This window comes from Hyla sarda, chromosome 8 (assembly GCF_029499605.1).
Source record: "Hyla sarda isolate aHylSar1 chromosome 8, aHylSar1.hap1, whole genome shotgun sequence".
NCBI classification, from domain to species: Eukaryota; Metazoa; Chordata; class Amphibia; order Anura; family Hylidae; genus Hyla; species Hyla sarda.
This window is the reverse complement of record NC_079196.1, coordinates 30235179-30241952: the sequence shown is the minus strand read 5'-3', so window position 1 is coordinate 30241952 and position 6774 is coordinate 30235179. Positions and strand designations below refer to the sequence as shown.

The following is a 6774-nucleotide window of genomic DNA, read 5'->3' as shown; positions in this document are numbered from 1 at the left end:
CCAACCGCAGCCATCACCACTGCAGACCCCCCACTCCCCCCAGCTGCCTTGTCTGCCGCCACCAACCCCTGCGGACCCAGTCCTGCCTCCCACACAGCAACCGGAGACCCCCTGCTAGACGCGGCCCTGTCCTGCAAAAGGCTTCTAACATCACGCAGCAAAGACTGTAGCCCCTCCCACAAACCCCCCCCTCCCCCCACATTGGACAATGAAGCAGACTCACCAAGCCTCTCTGGCCCCAGGTGACCAGCGGCTGTAGCTCCCGAATCTCCACCATCACCCGATGCAGCAGCTCCCGTAGATCCAGACAGCACGCGGTGGGCAGACCCCGCTGTTGCAGCTCCACGAACATCCGCTCCATCAGCAGAAACACTGCCTCCAGCTGGTGCAGGCGGCTCCACCACACTCCCAGCCACAGACAGTCTGCGTCTTCCTCCTGCCCCGACTCCTCTTGTCTCCACTCTCCTGACAACAGAGGCAAGTCTCTCTCTTGTAGCACTCAAGGCAGGGGAGTCCCGGCCCCTCCCCTCCCCATCACTGCTCAGTTCAGCTGAGCTCACTTCAGACGTGCCCAGGGCCAGACCATTCCCCGACCTCCCCCGTGTAGTATCTTGGCCTCTCCCGTCGTCATGGTGCCCAGACCTCCGGCCCCCATAGTTCCTGGGGGCCTCAGCGATACCGGAAGCCTCTTCCTGGCTCCCTCCAACAGCCACCCGCGTGGTTCGTGCGCCCCTCCGGGCCACTGGAGAAACACTGCGCCTCCTCCCCGACCTCCGGGCCCCCCTCGCTCTCGGAACATCAGAGCGAGGAACAGCCGTATCCTCCAGGTTCGCGTTGCGGCCTCCTCTCCCAGCAGCCGCGACAGCGCCGCTCGTCTCCGCCACCCGCTGCACGCCCGGTGGATTCCTCCCCGCCCCCCTGCCCTCAGGAGTGGGATCGGATCGTGCAGGGGTAGCGGGAGGGTCCCGCAAGGGGCTCGCATGGCGGCGGCGGGTGCGTGGAATTATCTCCGGGCTCAGACGAGAAGGGGGCCTGGATCGGCGGGCACTGGACCTGGGGGCCCCGGATCCCTCTGCAGCGCTCCCGGCCTGAAGACCCTGCAGCTGTGGCACCAGCCAGTCAGCGCCCCTCGCCACTACCTCGTCCCGGACCCTCCGCATCAGATCTTCCAGCGCAGCATCCATGGTAAGCCCAACTTTCTCCCTTGATGTCTCCTCGGCCAGTGGTCACCGTCCCCACTGCCCCCTTTATTTATAACTTACCCTAACTCTCCGCCCCTTGTCCCCCATCTGCCCTCCCTGAACTTTCCCTGACCCCGGACGCTCCAGAGCTGTCCCCTGTCATGGACCCCCTCCCCTCCCATACTGTCCGGTCCGGGGTTGTCTGGATAGGTCATCATCAACATTAGATTGCCAAAGGTCCGACCCCCAGGACTCTTGCCAATCAGCATGCAGTAATTTTTCCGCCACAATGTCCCGTCACAGTATAAGGCCCCCTAATGAATTACGGGCATATACGGGTGCAAACGGGCAGTTACAAAACCCCATAGGCTGCAATGCAATTTAGTCACGGCCGTCAGGGGTTTTGTAACGGCCGGGTTTCGCAGCTGTAGTGACGGAACTTCTGACGGAAGTTCCTAAACGGAAAAATTCATAGTGTGAAAGGAGCCTAAGAAAGAAAAGAAGGGAGAAACCTGAAGCTCACCTGTATGCGGGCGTTTTCCACAAGTTCACCGGCACGAGGGGAGCAGGACGGACTCACCTCCTCTCTGTGAAGTAAGTTCCACCGGTGAAAGTATTCAAAGTGTGTATGCAGATATGAAGAACATAGGTGTGTCCGCACCTCGTTGTGTTTTTTTTCCCTTTAATTTCCTCTGTAGAATACAGCAGCTGTTAAGTAGTGGAATGATTAAGATTTTTTAATAGAAGTTATTTACAAATCTGTTTAACTTTTTGGCACCAGTTGATTTAAAAAAAAAAAATATATATATATATTTTCCACCGTAGTACCCCTTTAACAAATACCAGACTAGACCAAACCTGTGCCTGGGAGTTAATGGGAACCCGCCACTAGATTGATGCTGCCTGAACCCCGAGCAGCATGAAACACTGACAGCCGGCTTCTGTATTACAATTATATAGGATTCACTCTTACTGACTCTGACTCAGTTTGAAAGAAATTATAGTTGTAACTCCATCCAACAACAAGGCCGTGATGGATACATGTCTCCCTATATGTACATACGGAGGACTACCCAGATGACTGCCCCGTCTTAGACTGAAGTTACAACATGTCATAAAGGAAGCCTGTCAGTGTTTTATGCTTCCTGTGGTTCATGCAGCACAAAACTAGTGGTAGCTTCTCTTTAGTGTGGGAATGGGGTGAGTTGAGTATAAATTGAGTATATTTCAAAGAAAGAAGTCCAGGATATTTCCCTGTTTAACCCCTTAACGACGAAGGACATAAATGTACGTCCTGGTGACGTGGTACTTAACACACCAGGACGTACATTTCGATGCCCAGATCATGCGCGGCAGGTCCCGGCTGTTGATCGCAGCCAGGGACCAGCCGGTAATGGCGGACACCCGCGGATGTCCGCCATTAACCCCTCAGATGCCGTGATCAATACAGATCCCGGCATCTGCAGCATCTCGGTCACTTAAATGGATGATCGGATCGCCCGCAGCGCGGCCGCCTGTCCCCTCACCTGCCTTCGCTGTCTTCCGGGAGTCTTCTGCTCTGATTTGCCTTCCCTCAGACCAGAGCAGAAGATGAGCGATAACCCTGATCAGTGCTGTGTCCTATACATAGCACTGAACAGGATTAGCAATCGAATGATGGGGACTATTAAAGGGTAAAAATAAAAGTAAAAAAAAGTAAAAAAATAAAGTTAAAAAAATTTGAAAAACCCCCTCCCCCAATAAAAACGTAAATTGTCCCATTTTCCCTATTTCACCCCCAAAAAGTGTTAAAAATATATTTTATATACATATTTGGTATCGCCGCATGCGTAAATATCTGAACTATTAAAATTATATGTTAATGATACCGTACGGTGAACGGTGTGAACGTAAAAAAAAAAAAGTCCAAAATAGCTGCTTTTTTATAACATTTTATTCCCCAAAAAATTTATAAAAAATGTATTAAAAGTTTTATATAAGCAAATATGGTATCAATAAAACGTAAAGATCACAACGCAAAAAATGAGCCCTCATACCGCCGCTTATATGGAAAAATGAAAAAGTTATAAGTCTTCAAAATATGGGGATTTTAAACGCACTAATTTGGTTAAAAAGTTTGTGATTTTTTTTAAGCACAACAGTAATAGAAAAGTATGTTATCATAGGTATCATTTTAATCGTATTGACCCAAAGAATAAATAACACGTAATTTTTACCGTAAATTGTACGGCGTGAAAACAAAAATTAGCAAAATTGTGGTTTTCTTTTTAATTTCCCCACACAAATAGTATTTTTTTGGTTGCGCCATACATTTTATGGTAAAGTGGGTGATGGCATTACAACCGACAACTGGTCGCACAAAAAACAAGCCCTCATACTAGTCTGTGGATGAAAATATAAAAGAGTTATGATTTTTTGAAGGCGAGGAGGAAAAAACGAAAACGTAAAAATAAAATTGTCTGCTTCCTTAAGGCCCAAATACTTGTCTTCTGCTGTTATGTGCCAGACCCAACAGCTTAGGCAGGCAGATGATAGGAGTAGTGGTGCAGCCTTCCAGGGATTCGTCAACAGGTCAATTCCTGGAAAATAGTTGTAAGCATGGAGGGTCCAACAGAGAAGGAGGTCCGAATAAACTTTTGGTGCAATCCACTGGACCAGACCAACTATTATACTGTCATCAGGATCATCAACTTTATGAGGAATATGGCAGAAGCATAACGCATTTTGAGACTATACCATCTCTTCATCAGCTACAGAGTGAATAGCTACACTGCATCTGATGGCGAAACAATATAGTCTAGAAAGGTGTAAACATTTTTGGCATATTCTTAATAAACTTTATGATCCCGTTGACCACATAATAGTTGGTCTCATCTACTTTATTGTGTCAAAAGTGTATTCAGGCCTCCTATACTGTCTGATCCTCCATCCCTGTTTTTCTGAACATTTCCTATTTTAAAAGACTTGGCAAGTATGCATCAAGGTGCTATGATTCATCTCGCTCCTTCATCCACCGTGTCAACGCATGTACTACTATAAGCCATGTAATCTGCAGTTAATTAGTACAATCATGAAATGCAATTAACAGCAAGGGAATGATAAGATTCTCTTCATACACCAGAAATGGTGTATCTCCACAAGGAGAGTACTTACCTTATGTGACAGGCCTCTCACCAGCCAAGCCAGAACACCCTGTTCTGTACTGACAAGGGGCAAAATCCCCGAAACGCTTCTCGGCCTTTTGGCTAAGATCAAGTGCAGTATCTGTTCTTATCAGTTTCATACTGGTGGCAGGCGACGCCGGTGGGGAGCAGGTGTACCAGAGCGTTCCGGGGATGGTTCTGAGGAATCAGCTTGACAGTTGCCCCGACGTGACCTGTTTCCTCCGGGTCTCGCCATGAGGCTGAGAGGGTCTAGAGCCAAGGTACTTTTGTGCGTCTGGGAGTGGTGACCCTGAGGTGCTGAAACTCACTGGGTATACTGGCTCACTGAGTGGAAGCATTGGCACCATTATCTCTTCACCTTGTGGCACTCACCTCTTGATTCCCGGCCTTCTGGCTAGGATCAGAGAAATTTTTATAGATTTGTCTCACTGTGTCCCTTTTTGCATGTTGTGTGTCCACAGAACTTGTCAGGATGCGGTAGCCCTTCTGGGTGTCCCTCCTGGCGGTCTGGGGGAGTTGTGTGTGGCCATTAGGTTCCGCACCTCCCTGCATACACCCCGGGTACTCTGGCTTTGGCAGGGTACCAACCGCTAACGCCAAGGGGGTCTTGCGATAGACCGCATCCTCTGTGCACGTTTTTTTAGTGTAACACGTTTGCACTTTTTCTGGCACCTTGGGTGATTCGAGAGCACATTCCTCGGTTCTTAAAAAAAAAAAAAGCTGTCTGCAGATGGGTCCACTTCCCTTCTGGGGAGATTTCTGGCTTGGCATTAAATCCTGATCAGTCTCTGGGACTCCGTAACGTGAGCTAAAGCTGATTTTTTGGGAATGCTAGCTGTGAAGGTGGAGTGATGAGCAGCTTTGCATATTCCTTTTCCCAGAATGCCCATGGAATGCTAATGGCCTTTAAATCTCCACACACCAGAAATGGTGCCTCTCCACAAGGGGAGTACTTACCCCTTTTGCCGAAGCCAGAACACCCTGCTCTGTACTGATGAGGGGCAAAAACCCCAAGACAGTGCTGTTACAGCCTATTTAGAGACTATACCATCATGGACAGCCTGGACGTCGGTGAAGAAGAGGATTAACCCCCTCTCCTTCCCCGTTCTCCCCTTGTATGTCTTTGTCTTTGTGATCTCCCCTCCCTACTCTTTTTTTCCCATCCCCCTTCCTCTATCGCAGTCCCCTATGCCTTTTTGTCTGACGTTGTTTTTGATAATGTTTTATGATGCATGCAGGAGTGTTAGTGTAGCCTGTGGTACGATGTATAGCGTAGGGAACTTGTGATGTATATTGTGCTATGTATGGTGAATGTGTTATTTACTGTATAAGTTATTGACGTTTGATTGCTAATAGAGTTACAGTGGTCCCTCAACATACGATCGCATGTTGAGGGATCCATGCAATGTAAAGTATGGGACAGTGGTCTACAACCTGCGGAACTCCAGATGTTACAAAACTACAACACCCAGCATGCCCGGACAGCCGTTGGCTATCCGGGCATGCTGGGTGGTGTAGTTTTGCAACATCTGGAGGTCCGCAGGTTGTAGACCACTGTTAGAGGAAGTTGTTCTCACCTGTCCCCGCCGCTCCGGACCGTCACCGCTAGTCACCGCTGCCCGGGATGTCGCTGTCCATCGCTGTCGCCGCGTCCCCGAGGTGTCCCCGACGCTCCGGCAAGGCCTCTCCTTCCCCGGCATCCTCGCTCTCCGTCGCTGCCATCATGTCACTACGCACGCCGCTCCTATTGGATAACGGGACGGCGTGCGCAGCGACGTGATGACGATGATGGAGAGCGCCGACGATGCAGGGGATCCTGAAGAGGACGCGCCGGAGCCCCGAGGACAGGTAAGTGATCGTCAGCGAACCACACGGGGCACCGTAAACGGCTATCCGGTGGCCGCTGAAGCAGTCTGCGCTGCCGGATAGCCGTTTATGCGATGGCCCCGACATACAAAAGCATCGTATGTTGATGCTGCCTTCAACATGTGATGGCCTCTGAGAGGCCATCGTATGTTGAAATTATCGTATATCGGGGCCATCGTCGAGGGGGGGGTCACTGTATTTTCATTTTTTTAAAACAGCGCTGTCTGCAGATGTGTCCTCTTTCCTTCTGGGTAAGTTTATGGCTTGGCATTAAATTCTGATCAATCTCAGAGAATCTCTGTAATTGGTGCTAAAGCTGATGTTTAGACAATGCTACCTGTGACGGTGGTGTGAGGAGCTGCTTTGCATATTCCTTTGCCGCCACTACACAAATAAATACAATCGCCACCCTACCTATATGTACAACACTATCCTGTCTGTATAGACATCGAGTATCAGCGTCCTCACTAGAGATGAGCGAACTTACAGTAAATTCGATTCGTCACGAACTTCTCGGCTCGGCAGTTCATGACTTTTCCTGCATAAATTAGTTCAGCGTTCCG

At 49.4% G+C, this 6774-nt stretch overlaps 1 pseudogene; it reads left to right on the top strand.

Moving 5' to 3' along the window:
* Positions 1-4406: 4406 nt before the first annotated feature.
* On the top strand, positions 4407-4511 carry LOC130289998 (U2 spliceosomal RNA; annotated as a pseudogene).
* Positions 4512-6774: the final 2263 nt, after the last annotated feature.